Genomic DNA, 20,435 nt, shown 5'->3' on the forward strand with positions numbered 1-20,435 from the left:
ATCACTACAAATAAGGTATTTTCAGAAGGGATTGTGACAATTTGGGATATGAAACAACAGAAAGGTAATATTACCCTAATGATCTCACACTTGCAAAAAGCTCAGGTTGGTCAATTTTCATGCATGGTATGGATCAGGGAAAGCTTCGATTATGGGAACTTAGATGTAAAAATTTTGGCGGAGGGTTTTAAGACAAAAAGGCATTCTTATCCAATACAAGTAACACCCACAAGTATGAGAGTTGACATGTGGGATGGTCCTTCATTGAGAATCAATTGCACTCTCAAATTAGGAAATCTTTGCAGGATGAGAGAAACTAGAACGGTCCAACAAACAAAAGAAATGGAAAATGTAAAACAGGAATTGGGGCAAGAGAATTTGGTAGTGGGATTAATTAGGGATTTTGGGAAAATGCAAAATGTAACAGCGATAACAGCGTGTTTGCCCTTGCCAAAGGCAGCAAGTGACCCTATACTGTGAGGAATCATCCCATTAGGAGAAATGCCCCCCAAAATAGTAAATGGAACGAGGAAATGCCACAGAGAGCTACGAAATCGCACTAGAATAGTAGAAGAGGTTTATACTTATGGAAGATGATGGTCAACCCCAGGGCAAAGATCGGAATGTTTAAAATTACCAAATTCTGTATTCACTGAAATAGGTCAATACAAAAATGTTGGGTGGTGCACATTTGAAGTAAATCAGAAAAGGAGAAAACCTGTAGTAGATTATTATTATGAAATAGTGTGTCAAGAAGGGAAAGAAGAATGGGAGCAATGGAAAGCAATTTGGGGTCCTAGCCTACTGGAACCCTATAGTTATATTGGATCAATACACTGGTGTATCGAGTGGTCAAGAAAACAGGAACATCCAGGGGTCCTCGGAGCTGAAACAGTGCACCACAACAGACTAGCCCAAATATCAGGTTGGAACTGTAGTAAAGTCATAACCTGTGATACCCCAGAATCCCAAATTGGATTAGTACCCGTCCAGGTGTTGTTGAAATGGGGATGTGAATGTCAGAGATACAACCATACAATAACGGGAGAATTAAAAGGAGCTTGGAAAGATTGTCAATCAACCACAGTACGAAGCCCTAGAAATTCAGTCTGGGTAATGGGACATGGCCAATGGACTACACATTTACCGATAGGTGGTCCAATTACTCAAATAACGTTAGAGATACCAACCTTATGTCCATTTTGGAAACAGTCCAAATTAACCAAGGAAGACCAAGAGAAAAGGACGAAAAGAGGATTAAGCCCTAAGACAGTCGAAACAGTAAATCTAGAGAATAAATGGCACGAGCCAGGGGAAAGTGTAAAATTCGGTTGGATGCTTGAATCTTTATTTGCACCTGTATCTACATATAGAAACCGGGAAATGTTATATAAATTACTAGAGCAGACAGAAAGATTGGCAGCAGTAACAAAAAAGGGATTTAGAGATCTTAATCTACAATTACAAGCCACAACCAGGATGACAATCCAGAATAGAATGGCATTAGATCTGCTCTTATTAAAGGAACACGGAGTTTGTGGATATTTATAAGGAAGGGATGATCACTGTTGTGTACATATCCCAAATGTCACGAAGGAAGTAGAAAAGGATATAGGTCAATTGGAACGAATTGAATTAAACATACATGAAGTACAAAAGGATGCAGAACATAATTGGGTTGGAGCTTTATTCAGTTCTTTGGGAATCCAGGTCTCTGGTTGGTTATCCTCAATTATTCAGAATGGAATAATGATTGTAATAATCATTGTAGTAATTGTGATTATGTATAGATGTCTTTTAGGAATAATTGCTAAAGAAGGAACACACACACGGCAAATCATGAAGGCCCTGACTCGAAAAGAAGTGATTCAACCAACTTCCTGAAACAACCCTCCACCATCATATCTAGAAACTATCACTTAGAAGAATTGAGCATCCTTGCAGAAGACTCTGAAGAATGCTCAAAAGGGGGGAGTTGTTACCGTATGGACTAGAAATCCTGAATATTAGAATATAATGGACTAGAAATCCTGAATATTAGAATATAAAGTGTATAAACCATAATAGTAGTAGTAATGCTAAGGCTTGAAGACTGCAGTTCCCAGAGTAGGCCCTGGGAAACTAACTTAGGAATGTGCTGTGCTAAGAGCATGCAGAACCGTTAGTGATAAAATTAAAGTATAATCATAAATAAAGTACTGGTGGCGGGCAGTGGCGTAAGAGAGAGATTGAGGGGGAGAACACTATAGTCCTAAGATAAGCAACCATGTAAGATTCATGACACAAAATGCTATCTTCAAGGTGAATGTAATGCTCTCTTCAAGGTGAATGTATCTATAGAAGAATGTGTACTTCTGCACATAAACCATTTGTAAAAAGGGTATAAAAACCCTCTAAAGAGGGAACCAGTGGGATCCTGACTTGGGACGCGAGTCCGCAGGTCCCCGGGCCCTGAATAAAGCACCGCATAAACTGACACTCTGTTAGTTTGTGTTTTACTTGGGGTTTCGGGCAGCATAACCAGCACAGTTACAGGAAAAAAAAGAGAGTCTGATTTATCCATCATATCTTCTCCATAGCTTACAAGAGAATTTCAGTCCAAGACATCTCCTCGTCCCTGCCCATCATAGACCTAACTCTTCCTACTTGTCAGACCTTGATGTCTCCAAGCTATCTCTGAGTGTGTCTTCTTCTCTGTCTTTTTCTTTCACTCAAGGGAGAGACGGGAAGGTCTCCAAGTCTAATCTGTGCAGTGAAAGAGTTAATATCTTGCCCAAGGGCCTGCAGATAGTATGTGATCCCTGCCAGGTGGCCGGAACTGTTTTCAATGGAGCATTCTCCCTCAGCCACGATAGAGGGAAGGCTAGGATCTTAGCAGGCAGACTAGAATACCACAGCAGAAGGCCGCAGGTCATTGGCTCCCCCTCCCCCCTGCCTAGCAGTTTCTGGTGAAACTTAACAGCAGCAGCATTCCAGCGGAGGCGCGGGCCCAATCTGGCTGCGCTGGGGGGGAGGCACCTGGCTCGGCCAGTGCTGTATCGGAGCAGGGGGGGGCCTTCCGGAACGGGGCCCTGCGGGCTCTCTGAGAAAGGGCCCGCCCCGCGGGCCTGGCTCGGCCCTTTACCTGTACTCAAATGGAAGAAAGAAAGAGAAGTTCCCAAGCTTGTTCGTCTTTACATGTGTGTTCACAAAGATGCATTAACTTTTTCATTGGTGTAACAGTGTGTCAGTATTAAAAATCAGGCACTGATTGTTTTTTGTCAGGTCTAAAGGAAGCTGCCAAGGTCCTTACGGGGAATTATTTTCCACAACTAGTTCCTTTTCTTCCTTACAAAAAAAAAAATTAATACAAACCACCACAGCCCAGCAACTGCAGGTAGCGTCGTATTCGACGTGGCAACCTCAACGACAGTAATGTTGCTAGACTCTTCTGTTCATTTACTCCCTACAGGAATTTTTGGACCACCAAGGCCCCAGTTCATTACTGTTAGGGAGATCTTCAACCACCCTTTCAGGACTTTTTATTCTCCCTGGGGTCATAGACTCAGACTCTAATGATGAAATTAAGATTATCGCCTGGACCCCTTTTCCACCTTGTACTGTCCCTCAAGGCACTCGTATTGCACAGCTGATTCCTTTCCCACACAATTTGCCATCCCCTGCAGAAAAATGCAAAGAAAGAATGGGAGGATTTGGCTATACAGGAACCCCACAAATATTATGGGTGCAGGCAATTTCTAATAAGTGCCCCACCTCCAAATGTACCCTGTCATTACGGGGGCAACAGATAATGCTCACCGGTAGTTTAGATACTGCAGCCGATGTGACTGTCATCTCTCAGGTGAAATGGCCCCCTACTTGGGCCCTCACAGGGATTGGGGGAAGCAGCCATAGTTATCAAAGTCACCACCTAATTCAAGTGATGGGACCAGAAGGCCACATAGCTTCTGTAAAGCCATTTGTTTTACCTGTTGTGCATTGTAATGTTAAATGCCTTTATTTCTATAACTAACTGACAATAGTGAGAATAACTCAGATAATGTTGATTTAATGTACTTGTGGAGTATCTTATGTGAGTGATAACATTGAAAATAACCAGGAAAATAAACACCAAGAGAAAAAAAAATGCAAAGAGGGATTTACTACTGACCCTCCAGTTATCAAGAAGTGTCAAACAACAGAACCCAGCCTCGAGAAGAAGAAAATATATGAATTTCATCTACAGGATGGCACAAAGACAAGTTAAAGGTCGAATCAAACAAAAGAATTCTCGGAACATGTAAACTCACATGAATATTTGAATATGTATAATCCTCATTAATATGCATTGAACCAATGCAATGAAAAAGTATATAAGAAAATTGTTTTAAGCTAACTGGTGTGCCTCTGGCAGTTTGCCAAGCACCCCAGCGCTGTGTACTGTCCCTTTTATCCCTTATTAAACTTTAAAAAAATTTAAAGAATGAACCTTGTTTCTCACAATGTCCATCTTCAGAGCCATCAGAGATTGGCTCTGCTGGACATGGTTGAAGCTTCTAGCAGCTTCTCACAGAAGCCACCTCTGTGGCCCCCCTGCTACCAAAAACCAGGCTGTGCCAAACCAACACATGGGAATAGAGGGCCCAATATACAGACCAGACCCAACACACAGGGAATTCTGCTGCCTCCCTGAGGCCCGGGTAAGGGATGTATTGAGGAAGCTGCCTGATTGGTATCAGCTCTGACTATGTGGGGGAGGGGGGTTAGAATCTTTCCTTTTGTTTTGTTTTTTTTTTCCCTCATGGATTTTTTTCTTATAAGTTGCTGGGAAACAATAACAACCGGGTATTTAAAAGACAAAAGAAATGGCCAAGCTCAGGGGAGGAGGGCATCTGACTGCACTTCTCTTACCTGAGGTATCTCTCAAAGGGGCAGAGATACTGTGACACTTGGGCTGGTAAAAGAAGGGGCTGGGGCAGCTGTTAGCTGTCTCTCTCTCTTGGCTTCGAAGGAGGACAGTCAGAGCTATTGTTTGGGGGAGGGAATTCGCTGACGTAGCCCAGCCCGGTCCTGCTTCTTCTGCCGTGCGGTGAGACTCTGCTCGTGAGAGCAGCCACTGAACTGAGACCTTATTAACACCCTACTTCACAAAAAAAGGACACTTGCCATCTGCTTGGGTGCTTCAGGGGAAAATACCGGGACCCCTCCCCCCTCCTGAAGGGTGTGTTTCCCCCGTCTGTGCGCTGCAGCTGCTGTGGAGGAGCTGGCCTGCCCCTGCCCCTGCCTTGCCTTGCCCTGCCCCTGCCGTTCTTTTGCTTCTCTACATTGTACCTCTGCACCCCCTGCCCTGCTGGCGCGTCCTGCGGTTCCTGCCTGCCCCGCGGTTCCAGCCACAGCTACGGGGTTTCTAATACATCTCATCTACCACTCTGGGACTTTTGCTATCCAGAGGGGGCACCGTGATCAACTGCCCCTGGGGGTTGGTAAATGAAGCGCCTTCTCCATCCCTTCCTGCTGGTTGCATCTATCACTGTCCACATGGAGAAAGATGGCCCGACTCATGCCACGGTGCCCCCTGTAGCCAAGGGGGAGTCATGGCATCTGCTCTGCCCAGCTGGGAGGCTGCCAGCACCCCTGCGGGCTGCAACCGTAACTACACCAAAGGGGAAATTGCTTAAAGAGCATGAAGAGACTGTTTATTGGGTTTTCTATTCTTTGTTTGTTGTTGTTACAATTGTTGTTGTGTACTGCCTTGTTAAATAACTGTTATTCCTTTTCTCATGTCTTTGCCTGAAAACCCCTTAATTTCAAAATTATAATAATTCGGAGGGAAGAGGGTCATATTCTCCATTCCAAGAGAGGTTCTTGCCTTCCTTAGCAGACACCTGTCTTTCAAACCAAGACAGACGACTACCCTCTATTAGTATTCCAGGTGGGTAGGGATGAAACTGAAAGAAGAACTCCCAGGGTAATGAAAAGGGACTTTAGGGCACTGAGGCACTTGGCTAAAGGAGTAGGTGTGCAGATAGTTTTCTCCTTGATTCCTTCAGTATTAGGGGAAAAGACTGAAAGTAATAGGAAAACTCAACTGATTAATACATGGCTAAGAGACTGGTGTCATAGGTGGAATTTTGGGTTTTTCAACCATGGGGCAGCTTACACAGTACCAGGCCTGCTCATGTTGGATGGGATACACCAGAGTCAGAGGGGAAACAGTTGTATGGCCCAAGAATTAGGAGAGTTGATTGAGAGGTCTTTAAACTAGGTTTGAAGGGGGAAGGGAACAAGACCAGGTTCACTAGAGATGAGCCATAGGGTGGCAGGCCTGTGATGGGGACAAAGCCATTAGCCTAGCTGAAGTGCATCTACACGAATGCACACAGTATGAGCAGTAAGCAAGAGGAGCTGGAAGCCATTGTTCAGCAGGAAAGTTATGATGTAATCACTATCACAAAAATGTGGTGGAATGACTCACGACTGGAGTGCTGCAATGGAAGGCTATTAAGCTCTTCAGATGAGACAGCTGAGAGGTGAGAGGGTAGCACTGTACATTAGGGAGTATTTTGATTGTATTGAAATTGATGATGATGAAGATGGCAAGGTTGTGTGCCTATGGGTAAAGATCAGGGGTAAGGTCAGCAGGGCAGGCATCATGGTGGGAGTCTGTTATAGACCACCCAACCACAACAAACAGGCTGATGAGGCATCCTACAAGCATCTGACAGAAATCTCATTGTCACTGGCCCTTGTACTAGTGGGCAACTTCAACTTGCCGAATGTCTGCTGGAAATTCAACACATCAGAGACGAAGCAGTCTAGGAGGTTCCTGGAGTGTGTGGAGGAAAACTTCCTAATATAACTGGTAAATTAACCTACCAGAGGAGATGCCCTGCTAGACCTGTTGTTTGTGAACAGAGAAGGACTAGTGGGTGATGTAGTGGTTGGTGGCCATCTTGGGCATAGTGACCAAGAAATGTTGGCATTTTCAGTACTGGGTGAAGTAAGGAAGAGCACCAGCAGAACTTCCACCTTGGACTTTCAGTGGTCAGACTTTGGCATGTTTAGGACTGATTGACAGAGTCCTTTGGGAGTCAGTCCTGAAGGGCAAAGGAGTACAGGAATTCTGGATGTGCTTTTAAAAGGAATTGTTAAATATTCAGAAGTAAGCTGTCATCATGTGTAGAAAAACAACTTGTCAGGGAAAAGGACTGGCCTGGTTAAACAGAGAACTTAGGCTGGAACTTAGGGAAAAAATGAGAACCTATCATCTCTAGAAGGAGGGTCAGGTAACTTGGAGGGACTACAAGAATGTAATGAGGCCATATAGGGAAGAAGATTAGAAGGGCCAAAGCCCAACTAGAACTTGATTTGGCCATTGCAATTAAAGACAACAAAAATATTTTAATAATTCCATTGGCAGCAAAAGGAGGATCCAGAAGTGTCTCCATCATTTGTTGAATACAGAGGGTTGTGTAGTGTCAGAGGATGAGGAAAAGGCAGAGATACTTAATGACTTCTGTACCTCAGTCTGTAATATCAAGACCAGTTGTCCTCAGGATACTCAGCCCCCAGAGCTGGAAGTTTGTGCTGAGAAGCTGAGTGAAGCCCCCATAATGCAGGAGGAGATGGTTAGTGACCTGCTATGCCAACTAGACATGCACAAGTCTATGGGTCCTGATGTGATCCATCCAAGATTAACAAGGTATAAGGCCCCAGGAAAGAACTCGAGAAACCTCTTAAAAGGGCTTACGGGTTTTTATGTACTCTGAGTTAGACGCATGGGAGAAATACCAACAAGATATTCTCAGGAGGTCAAAACAACAAAAAAATTTACTGGCAAACTTCAGAAAATTAGAGAACTTTGGCAAAAGTTTAGAGCAGCAGTCAATCAACATAAGACATTTCACAAAGCATTAACTTTGCCCATTCAACTTAGCAAACTACAAGCCCATCTGATTTTAAGTTACTCAAAACTACAAGAAGAGGGAATTAGAAGGACAAGAAAGATAAATGTCCTGGGGTACAATGCAAAAATGTGTATTCTATCACCATCTGTTGAAATGTGGGAGGGGTGGTGATCCTTATCTCTGTGGGAGATATCCTCTGCTAATGTGCCATCTGATAAATCAGGGGGATGATCATCGTTATCTTTTCACAACCCATCCTTCCTCCAGAAGATATATTCTGTTAATGGGCCATTAAGTCCTATTGTGCGACTGATAAGATTACATCATCCCATTGGGAGATGCTCCAGCCAGGGGCAGGAGCCAAGCCTTTCCTACCTAGATAAAAAACTGGGGTTTGGGACGCGAAGGCAGACCTTTCCACTGGATCCCAGAGGGAAGTTGGACCTTTTCCACATCATCGCTGGATCTTCGGAGGAAAACTACACCTTGTACAGGAGCACTGCTTCAACTGAATCACATCTGTCATCCAGGAGGACTGCAGCCACCATTTATACAGACTGCTACCAACACCCTGACTGACAGGGTGTCAGATTGTATTTCTGACCCTGTCGGAGATTTTACTTTTGTATTATTGCATGTATTTTATTTTTTCTCTTTTCTCCTATTAAATTGTATTACTGACTTGGAGTCTCGCACTGGTTTTGTTTTCAAACCAGCACAAGACAGAAAGAGAGAAGCGATATAGAAAAGAACAAATACAGCTAGCATTCCTGGGTTCCAGAGATGTCTCAGCTGATATAAAATCCAAGCAATGGTAGGGTCAAGATCTGCTTGCCTCATGTTCTGGCTTAAGTTTGGCTTTCCTTGGCCCTTTCCCCCAGGTGGAACTTCCCATCATGTGGCTACTCTGGGTCTACATTGGGAGTCCAGGGGTGGGGTGTGGAGCATTGCCTCTGGTGTACCACTGATTAGTGGCCACTGAGAGGCTGGGATACAGGCCCAAGGGGGGTGGAGTCTGCGAAGCAGGGCACTGCCTCACCAGGGTAGGGCTCAACCTGCCCCTTTCTCCACATATCCAAAATGTTTCAAATCAGCAATGCTTCCAGTCTCTCACATGAGGGAACTGGTGAAAGAACTTGCCAAATCACTCTCAAATACCAGCAGTCCTGGTTTACTGGAGAACTTCCAGTTGGCTGGAAATTAGCAAATGTAATGCCTATCTACAAGAAGGGTCCAGAAGGATGATCTGGGGAACTAGGTCTGTCAGCCTTACTTCAGTTCTGGTCAAGGTTTTGGAAGGGATCATCCTGAGTGCCATTATGCAGCACATGCCAGGGATCAGGCCCAGCCAATATGGGTTTAAGAAAGGCAGGACCTGCTTGACCAACCTGATCTTCTACAACAGTGACCTACTTAGTTGATGAGGAAAAGGCTGTAGATGTGGTCTATCTAGACTTCAGTAAAGCATTTGACACTGTTTCCCACAGCATCCTCCTAGAAAAACTGGCTTCTTGCAGCTTGGATGGGTAGAGTCTTCAGTAGGTGAAAAACTGTGTGGATGGCTGGGGCTGGAGAGTTAGGGAGAATGGAGCTAAATCCAGTTGGTGGCCAGCAGCTATGTTCCCCATGGCTCTGTATTGGGGCTGGTCCTGTTTAACATCTTCATTGAATATCTGGATTTGGAGATCCAGTACACCCTCAGTAAAATTGCAGACAACAATAAGTTGGGTGGGAGTGTTGATCTGCTTGAGGGTAAGAAAGCCCTACAGAGAGACTGACAGACTCAATCAATGGGCTGAGGACAACTACATGAAGTTCAATAAGGCCAAGTTCTCGGTCCTGCACTTGGGTCACAGCAACCCCATGCAGTACTACAGGTGTCACCGAAAAACAGGAAATAAGCTGTATTAGGTTTGCATGGCCAAGTTTTAGTAGTGAGAGGGCTACCGAAGTGGCTTCTGTGAGAAGCTGCTAGAAGCTTCCTCCATATCCAGCAGAGCCAATCCCTGACAGCTCCAAAGATGGATGTGCCAATGGTCAAGGCTGGGCCAATTATAAATGGTGGTAATGCTTCTGTGAACATATTTCAGAAGAAGAAAAAGTTGCTCAGTTGCAATTGTGGGCCGGAGAAGAGTGGGGTGAGAACATGTAAGAGGAACAACTATGCAAACACAAAAGTCAGTGGAGAAGGAAGATATGCTTCAGGCACTGGAGCTGAGCTAAATCTACAGCCTGTGGTGAAGACCATAGTGAGGCAGCTGTCCCCCTGCAGCCCATGGAGGTCCACAGGGATGCAGAGATCCACCTGCAGCCCATGTAGGAAACACATGCTGGAGCAGGTGGATGCCTGAAGGAGATTGTGACCCCATGGGAGGCCTGTGGAGAGAGAAGTCCATGCTGGAGCAGCCTGTTCTTGAAGGACTGCACCCCATGGAAGAGTGATCCACTGTCTTGGTTTAGTTTGAATTTTCTGGTTAATGCACTAATAAATGTAATAGTTTAGGTTTGCCAATTTTAATATACTTATTTTCTGTTGTGAGATAGAATTAGGAGCAAAAGCAAGGCAGGCTTAAAACTTAAAAGGCTATAAAAACACTTTATTAATAATACAAAGAAAATAATAAATTTAGAACAAGATTTTTAGACTACTCCTTTTTTCTCTCTTTACACCTTTTTAACAACATACAAAAACACTTCAGTCAGTTTTTAACTTAAATAAATTTTTTTTGTTTACTTCAGAAAAAGGAGTTTCCTCTTGTCAGGCTATAGGGACTTCTCTACAAGAAGGAAAAAAACATTTTTTTGTGGCTTTACTTTCTACGAACATTTTTTATCTTCACAGCTTTCCCAAAGCTGTGCTTATGGGCCATGTTAAAATTCATGGAGTATTTATTTTTAAGAATGAATTGTTGAAAAGCAAAAGTTTTCTTTATTTTTCATTGTCTCTGCTCATGCTTTATCTTCAGAAACAGAGATCCCTTTTTTCCCTCGGGGCAAAGGAGTTTTAACACAGGTGCTTTTGGTTAATTATTTATCAAATGGAACACTTCAACCTTTTATGTCTTTTTTCCACAGTTTATAGGAATTTTTCAGTGCAGTATAGTCCACTCCTATAGCTTACAAAAGGATTTTTCAGCCAACTTTCATAGCGTCTTTTTATTTTGTTTCCATCTAAAAACTTAGCTCTTGCTTCGCTGACTTTGGTGTATCTTCTCTGTTCTTTTCTCTCTCACTCGAAAAAAATTAGAAGTTTGCAAGTCCTATCTGAGTATTAGAAAGGTTAAAATTTTACACAAAAGTTGCAAGGGTTAGGCCAGGCCACGCTGGAGCTGTGTTAGGATCTCAGGCTCCCAGGCCGCGCTGAGAGGGGCGGACGAAAACTGCCAAGTCCAGCCAGGAAAAAAAATATGGTGACAAGCCTCTGGCTTCACGGCTGCCCTCCGGTGCCCACCACGCTCAGCTGCAGGCCGGAGGGTCTTCCTTTTACTTTGCCCAGCAAGCAAGGGCGTGGAGGGGCTCCTCCAAAACGGGGCCTGGCTGCTTCGCCCCCAGGTCACGTGGGTGGCTGCTCTGAGCCGGCGGCATGGGTAGGGTCCCGCCAAGCCACAGCCCACTGGGGAGAGGACTAAAATCTTAGCAATGGGCCTCTCCTCCCCCTGTCCATTGAAGCCCCTGGTTGAAAACGGGGTCCAGCAGCCTCCCGAGCCCACCCCCGCTCGGCCCGGGCCGCATAGGAAAAAAGAGGCCCGGGTCAGGTTAGTGTTACCTTGTGAACGGCCGGAAATAAAAAAGACCTTTTTCCCTCGTTATCTCTTTCAAAATGTGTGTTCACGGAGCAAACTAACTTCTCTAATTGGTTTCTCAGGCTGTCAACAACTAAACCAGCTTCCAATTGGTCCTATCAACTTACAGAGAAAGTTCTCATAGAGAAAAACTTCTGTGCCCTTTCCCAGCTACTTTCAATGCATAACCAGCACACACACATTTCAGCAGTTTCGGAAGGACCGTTGCCTGTGGGATGGACTCACAGTGGAGAAGTTAATGTCGAACTATCTTCTGTGGGAAGGACCCTACGCTGGAGCAAGGAAAGGAGTCCTCTCCCTGAGCAGCAAGAGAAACAAGGGCTGATGAACTGACCATAACCCACATTCCTTGTCTCCTCATGCCACTGGGGAAGGAAGTAGAGCTGGGAAGGAGGGAGGGGTGGGGGGAGGGTGTTTTTAAGGGTTTATTTTGCTTCTCATTATCCTTCTCTGTTTTTGTCAGTAATAAATTCAATGCATATCTCTAAGTTGAGCCTGTTTTGCCTGTGATGGTATTTGGTGAGTGATCTCTCCTGTTCCTTATCTCAATTCATGAATGCTTTGTTATACTTTCTCTCCCCTGTCCAGCTGCAGAGGGGAGTGATAGAGAGGTGTTGGATCCCAGAAACCTGGGTTTCTGAGTTTTCTGTGCTTTCTGGCACTGACCCCCTGGAGAACACTGTTTTTTACCTGAGGCCTTGGAGAAGGCTTCCAAATTTGAGTGATGGAGTTAATGTCACGGGTGTGTAGTTAAATAGAAGTGTGTGATTTCACATGGTGAAGGATTTTAAATTTGAGGTTTTTATAATATAGTAATAGGTATGGGACAAGATGGAGGATTTGGGGTGATGTCTCGGTGCTCATCTTCCTTCTTCTTCATGGTTTCAGGTAGTAGTTTCTGGTTGGACAGTTAGTCCTGCACTGAGGGTCATGGGAATTTGGTTATTTTGTTAAAAGTATAAATAATATAGATGTTATTTCTCTATTGGACTGTTTAGCTTTAAGAGACCTTGTAGCTAGCTGGATCGCTCTCCATTTTGCTTGCTTCTAGCTGGTGGCTAGAAGTGTTGCTGAACTTTCTGTACTTTAGATAAGATTTAATAAACAACCCAGCCCAAACAGTTTCCTTCATGTGTTTTTAATCCTGGCTCTGAGTGAAGACAGAAGAAACTTCAGACAGGCCACTAATTAAGTGGTGCAAAACACCACCCTGTTACAGAGAGGCTTTGCTGTGTGCCTAGCATTCAGCCAGTGTCAACCCACTACAGTGTTTTTGGTGGGTTGACCAGTTTGTTAGATTATAAAGTCAGCATTACTTTATTCAACATTGAGGTATATGGGGATTGATCCACAAAACATGTACATCAGTTATCAAAACTTTTGACTATTTATACATTTTAGCAAAAAATGGAATTAGTGTTCATTGGCTACAAGTTGCATAGTTCTCTTATTAATTAATATTCTTAGCCTTAAAAATAACACTCACCAGCAGAGGTCTGTGCATAGCCACAGACAAAATTAAAAAACTTCTTGGAAATACTTGGGCTTTAAACTGCTCAAAACAACAGTAACTGAACAGCCATTAACTTTGAAAACTAACATATGCACATTGAATGACTTGCAAAAGTTACTGGGAATCATTAATTGTATTTGCCCTTTATTGGGAATTACAACAGAAGAATTATCTCCTTTATTTCAGTTGTTAAAAGGGGATCCAGACCTCTCTTCCCCATGGCAATTGACAAAAGCTGCCCAAAAGGCTTTAGAGACTGTAAGTGATAAAATAAGTCAATAAGTCCTTTGCCACATGTCGAAACTGTTATAAATGAGAGACAAAAGTCTCGATATTCAGCAAAATTTTAGATTGCTTTATTTGATATAGAAAGAGCAAGCAGCGCGCTGGGGAACGTGAGGGGTCACCGCCCACTCCACGCTCCACTGAACCTTGGTTTGCAGCTTCTTCTTATACTGTGGGTTCTCGTTGTTCATAAATTCACAAAGCCTTTGGGTGATAATTAGTCACAGATAGCCATCCGGTCCTTGTAGATGACCACTAGAGAAGTTCTGGGAGTCTGGTTTTTGGGATAGGCAGTATTGATTAGACAAAGGCAGGAAGGGCTTTTTGGGAAGTCCGATTTCGCAAGCTGGTAGCCGATACAACTTATTTGAAAAACATAACATTGTCAGGAAAATTAATCCACAAACACCAGAGGTTTATGTCCAAAAAGGAGACAGAGGAGTCCTTTTTGCTTTATTCGAATAAAGGGAGAGGCCATGGGACATTCCCCTGGGATCTCTCAAATTTTCGGAGGACGCAGCCTCCTTTTTATCCTATTTTCCCGGCCGCATTTCCCTCTCTCTTTCCCCATTGGCTTAGGTACTTGAGAGGCACAGACTTCCCGGAACGCCTGATACCTGAAATTCCCCTCTAATGTATAACCCTCCCTTTTAATTTTTAATTCTTATAGAATTCATAGTTTTCCCCCCGTTGCTTCTTTCATCTTTCGATATCCAATTTCATTTATCAGCAGCCCTACACTTTGTTTGTAAAGGCAAATATCTCTTTCCATTCATCAATCAGTGGAATCCATCCCATTGTTTCTTTTATCTCTCAGTGCTAGCCTTATCTATAGGCTGATCCACAACTCATTTGTAAAGACAAATTTAACATTCCTCTCAATCCCTCCTCTTTTATTTGTTTAATAATTGTCTTTACAAACTTTAGCTATCATTGACTTAATTTCTTGTTTCTGAGTTCTTTTTGGTTTTGTAATTATTTGGAGTGACATCAATTTCTTTTGTAACCATCTCTGGATCAGTAGGCGTGGCTATTACCTGCATCCCTTTGATCACATGTTGAATAAGTTGTACTAAGCAAGGGATCATGCATGGTAAAAATATTAGAGTTGCTACAGCACATAAGAGGAAAAAAAAGTAGTTGTTTAACCCATAGTCCACCAGGTAGCCAAGAAAACATGTCCCATTCCCATAAAGGTTTTTGCTACTTTTTCTCCTAAGGTCAAAACAATTATTTTCCCATTTTTGGCTCCAACCTAACTGATAATATAAAGGTAAGAGAAACATTCTGATTGTGTAATCTAATTTCCTAACTTAACTTTTACTTTCACGTTGTTTTTCACACCACTTGTGGCGAGTGAAGGCACAGAAACAGCTTAACATAAAGAAAACAATGACAGCAAGGGTTGGCCCCCAGTGACTGGAGATCTGAGAGGAGGGATGCCCACACAGACTATTTCAGCAGGCAGTCTGTGGGTGGGCACACGAGGCTTCCCCCGATGTCGACGCACTGGCTGCTGCTCCAGTCCACTCCTGCCGAGTGTCAGTCGCGGCTTCCCGTCCTTCTCCTCCAGCTGAGATGTCCAAATCTCTGGGGCTGCAGAGACCTTGACCGGAGTGTGATGGGTCCACCCGTGTTCAGCTGTCTTGACGGCTGTTTCTGTGGTCAGTAACACCTGGAAAGGTCCACGCCACTTCGCCACCAGTGGTGCTTCTTCCCACTCCTTAACTAGGACCCAGTCTCCCGGTTGGATGTTGTGAACAGCAAAGTCCAAAGGTAGGGTCTGTGCCAGCTGAGCTTCCTGTCGAAGAGATTTCACAGGAGACAGTATCCGAGCCACATATTGTTTCAAATACACATCACTTATCTCTATCCCCCCACTCGGCTGAGAATTACAAGGGTAAGGAATTCCAAACATCAATTCAAAGGGAGATAATTGAATATCTCCCCTGGGTCTGGCTCTTATCCTTGCTAAAGCCAGGGGCAGGAGCCGTACCCATGGCATTTTAGTTTCTATCACCAGCTTCAGGAGATGTTTCTTTATTTCTCCATTCATCCTCTCAACCTGGCCCGAACTCTGTGGGTGCCAGGGGGTATGGAGGTTCCACCGTATTCCTAAAGCAGTCATAACTCCTTGAAGAATTTTTCCTGTAAAATGAGTTTCCCTATCTGAATCTATCGCTTCCACCATCCCATATCTTGGAATTTTTTTGTTCCAAAAATATTTTAACAACTGATCCTGTAGTTGCTGACACAGTTGGAAATGCTTCTGGCCACCCGGTTAATTGACATACTATTACCAGAAGATATTTAAATCTTGCCACTCGAGGCATTTCAGTAAAATCCACCTGGCATCTCTGGAAGGGACGTACTGCCCAACGCCTCCCTCCCCTGGCCAGTTTCTTTGTAACTTTGTTGTTGGTTTTAGCACAAGTCAAACAGCCTTCAGTGGCTCGCTTTGCCAGACTAAAGAGACCAACAGCAGCGTTCATTTTGAGGAAGGCTTCTGCCAGTCCTCGGGAGCCCCAATGACTCCCTTCATGAAGCTGTTTTAACAATTGTAAGGCTAGAGCTTTTGGTATCCACTGCTTACCATCCCTTGTAAACCAATTATTTTCTCTTTCTTCTGCCCCACTCTTTTTAATTATTTCAAGTTCTTCTGGTGGAAAAGAGAGTTTTTCTGGCAGCGGTGCAGTTACTGGGAGCATAGGCAGGATCTTAGAGACTTCTGGCAACAATGCAGCTTTGAGAGCTTCTTCATCAGCTAGTCGGTTTCCTATTGCCTCCTCCGACCATCCTGCCTGATGCCCCTTAATGTGGATTATCGCCACCTTTTTTTTGGTAAATTCACTGCCTCCAATAGGCAAGAGATTAAGTTCTCGTGAGCTAATGTCATTCCTTTGCAGCTTAATAAACCTCTTTCTTCTCATAGTTTTCCAAATGCATGTATTACCCCATATGCATATTTAGAATCAGTAAAGATATTTACTGTCTTGTCCTGGTATAATTCACAGGCTCTCACAAGCGCGTACAGCTCTGCTGTCTGAGCTGACCAGGTGGCTGGTAACCTCCCCCCTTCCTTTAATTGCTTCCCATTCACGATAGAGTATCCTGTAAATCGTTTCCCTTCTACCACCTTGGAGGACCCATCAATGAACACATTCTCCCTCAGGCCAGGGAATATCCCGTAGATCTTCCCTAACCCGTGTCTGGAGGTCTATAACCTGGATACAATCATGGATTTCTTCTGCCCCCCCTTTTCTCCAGGGCCATTTAAATAAGAGGCTGGATTAAAAATTTCCCCACCTTTAAATTTTAAATCCTCCTGTTCCATTAAACAAGATTCATACTGTAATAATCGAGCACTCGTCATCCACTTAGAGGCTCTCTCAGTTAGCAAAGCTTTAATCTGATGTGGGACTTTAACAATGAGATACCCTCCCCTTGTCAGCTTTCGGGCCTCAGCCACCATCAGAGCTGTGGCTGCACAGCTCTGCAGACAATGGGGCCAGCCTCTGGCCACCGGGTCCAACAATTCAGAAAAATAGGCAACAGGCCCCCGCGTTCCTCCATGCTCCCGCACCAAAACTCCTCCAGCATGACCCTGCTCGACATCCACACATAGCCGAAATTCCCCCTCTGCATCTGGAAGAGCCAAGACCGGGGCCCCAACCAATTTGTCTCCCAATTTCCCAAAGCTCTTCTCTCCCTCTGGTGTCCACACCACGACACCAGGACTGCCCCGAGCCAAAAAGCCGCATAAAGGTCTGGCCACCAGAAAAACCCTCGATCCACGCTCCACAGCACCCCACCAACCCCAAAAACCGCTGCAACTCCTTTTCAGTCTGGGGCAACGGCACCTGCAAAATCCCTTTTTTGCAAGAAAACCAAGCAGCTTTACAGTAGCCTCTTCAACCACCCCTTCCTGCTCCCCCGACAAGAGCAAATCATCTACACACTGCAACAACCCGACTCCCAAGGGTGGAGTAAACTCTCTTAATATTTTCTGCAAAGCTTGCCCAAACAGAACCGGCGACTCTGTATATCCCTGAGGGAACACCGTCCATGGCAATTGCTGTTCCATCATTTTCGCTCCTTTCTCTTGTTCCCACTCAAAAGCAAAACACCGCCCACCATCTTCTGTGATTGGACACCCCCAGAAAGCATCCTTCAAATCCAGTACAGAATAATACTGATGTGAAGAAGGGATTTGATTTAGGATTGTGTATGGATCTGGAACTGTGGGATGCCTTGGTTTGACAATTTCATTTATTATTTTTAAATCCTGTACCGTTCTGTAGGTTCCATCTGGTTTCTTAACCGGCAGGATAGGAGTGTTATAGGGAGACATACACGGGTTTAAAAGACCTGCTTTTAGCAGGGACTCAATAATAGGCTGTAACCCCTTCTTTCCCTCCCTTGAAAGAGGGCATTGCTTTTTAGACACCACTTGTCCTGGTTGCTTCAAAGTAATTTGGAGAGGCTCTATGTCCAGTTTCCCATATTTCCCTGGAGCTGCCCATACTTCCGGATTTTTTTTAGCATAAGCCTTTTCAGACATTTTACACAAAGATATCACAGTTTCGGACTCCGTGTCACTTCGTACAATACTAATTTGCATTCCCATTCTAGCCATCAAATCTCTTCCCAGTAAATTACAATCACAATTAGGAACAAACAAGAATTCATGCAGTTCAAATCTGTCCCCCACATTTATTAACAGCGGTTGAATAAAATGCACTCGCTCATCCTTCCCGCTTACTTCTTGAATAACCAAGGATCTTTTTGACAATTTCCCCCCCTTAGGTATAAAATTTAAGGTGGACCGAGACGCCCCCGTGTCTACCAAAAAACACACCTCCTCTCGATCCGGACCCACCTTAAAAGTTATCAAGGGCTCTTGAGTGGTGGGTCTTTGGTATAATAGGAGCCCCTGACACCCCTAACAATCCATTTCTATTATTCTCTGGACTTCCTCCTCCTGAGGGTCCGGTTGTTTTTGCGGACACTCGTTTTTCCAATGCCCTTCTGCCCTGCAGACATCACACTGGTTCTTCCCCAGCCGCTGTTTGGGTCGGCTGTCCCCTGCCGAGGAAGGAATCCCTCTGCCCCTTCCTTGTGGCCGACCCCGTCCCCTCTGTCCCTGGGGACCCGTTGGACCCTGCGGTTTATTCCTCTGGGGCTGCAAAAACTCTGCCATCATCCTTGCTTTAGTTTTTGCCTTTTCCTCATCCCTTCTTACATATATCTGCTGTGTTTTTCTAACCAATTCCTCTAGAGGCTTATTCTGCCACTCTTCATCCTTCTGTATTCCTTTCCGTATATCAGGCCAGGCTTTAGTAACAAATTGTACTTTAAGCAATGTGTTGAAAGCTGGCCCTTCAGGATCCATCCCCCCGTGCTTCCTCAAGGCATCCCTAATCCTCTCCAACCAATGAGAGGGACTTTCCTGTTTCTCCTGTTCTAACGACATAGCCTTAGCTATGTTGTTAGTTCTGGGAGCCGCAGACTTGATTGCCCTGATCAAATAAGCACGGTAATCGCGAAGGCGAGCCAGACTGGCCTGGTTATTTGGGTCCCACTGGGGGTCTGCCTGGGGGATGGCATCATCCACCGTAGGTGCATTGGGTCCAGCCCCCCCTGCTGCTTGTGGGTGTTCATTCTCCCACAGCTGCCGAGCTTTCTGCAAAGTCATTCGTTTCTCTGATGACCCAAACAAAATTCCCAAAAGAAAATCGCAATCCTTCCATGTATAATCCGCATTTCCCAAATATTCCTCTATCTTTTCCCCCACCCCTATGGGATCATCCAAATATGGGGGTAATTCTTTTTTCAACCCTCTTATATCCTGGGTAGTAAGTGGTACAATTACAAACCCAAATCCTCCCCCTTGACTTCCAAAGGAACTTGACAGAGTGGCATCTGGTGTACCCCTGTCTCTTGGGGGGCTTCTGATGCCCTAAACTGAGTTCCTCTTATAGTTCTGGGGGGTGATACAACATGCTGCTCCCCTCCCCCTACACCATTATCCTTCTCAGGTGAGGCTGTAGGAATAACATTTCCCTGATCCCCTTGCTCTGAAAGTTGAGGATACAGACGACCTGCAGCTGGCTCTGGGTCAGCTAGCCACACTGGAGGACAAGACGGGGGAAGGTGCTGAAAAACATTCTAATCCTCACCACTTTCCTCTAAATACCTTCACAAAATTCGACACAAATGAATTTGATCTGTTCCATAAGTAGCCATATAAGTTCCCTTGCCAACTTATACTCTGGCCACACAAAATAACAATATTTTACCATAATTTCCATAGTTACTTCTGGGTGAATATACAATCTTTCCCAAGACCTCAGCATTCACCCCAAGGGACTCTCCGGGGGTATTATGGGATCGTCATCCCATTTGCCGGGGCCCCTTCGCGGCTTCACCTTTCCAACCCTCTCTGGGTGCCCCGTTTTACCTGTGCTACCCTCCATGGGTGCCCTCTCAGGTTTACCTGTGCTACCCTCCATGGGTGCCCTCCCAGGTTTGCTCCCCGAAGATCCCATTTTACTCACCGGTGAGATTTTCAGTAGTCCTTCCCTGCGGACTCTTCACGGACCCCCCTGGTCCGCCACTCGTCTGTCTCCTGGACAGTCTCGGGAACCCAATCAATCGCCCGGTGCCGGCCGGCACCAAGGGGAGCTGATCACCCAAACTGGGTGAGGCGCGCCTTCAGCTCCGCTCGCCGCCCGCCGCCCCGGACGGTGGAAAGATCCCGGACGAGCCCCCAAATTGTCAGGAAAATTAATCCACAAACACCAGAGGTTTATGTCCAAAAAGGAGACAGAGGAGTCCTTTTTTGCTTTATTCGAATAAAGGGAGAGGCCATGGGACATTCCCCTGGGATCTCTCAAATTTTCGGAGGACGCAGCCTCCTTTTTATCCTATTTTCCCGGCCGCATTTCC

The sequence above is a fragment of the Sturnus vulgaris genome, chromosome W (genome assembly GCF_052056855.1).
Source record: "Sturnus vulgaris isolate bStuVul1 chromosome W, bStuVul1.hap1, whole genome shotgun sequence".
In the NCBI taxonomy this organism is placed as follows: Eukaryota; Metazoa; Chordata; class Aves; order Passeriformes; family Sturnidae; genus Sturnus; species Sturnus vulgaris.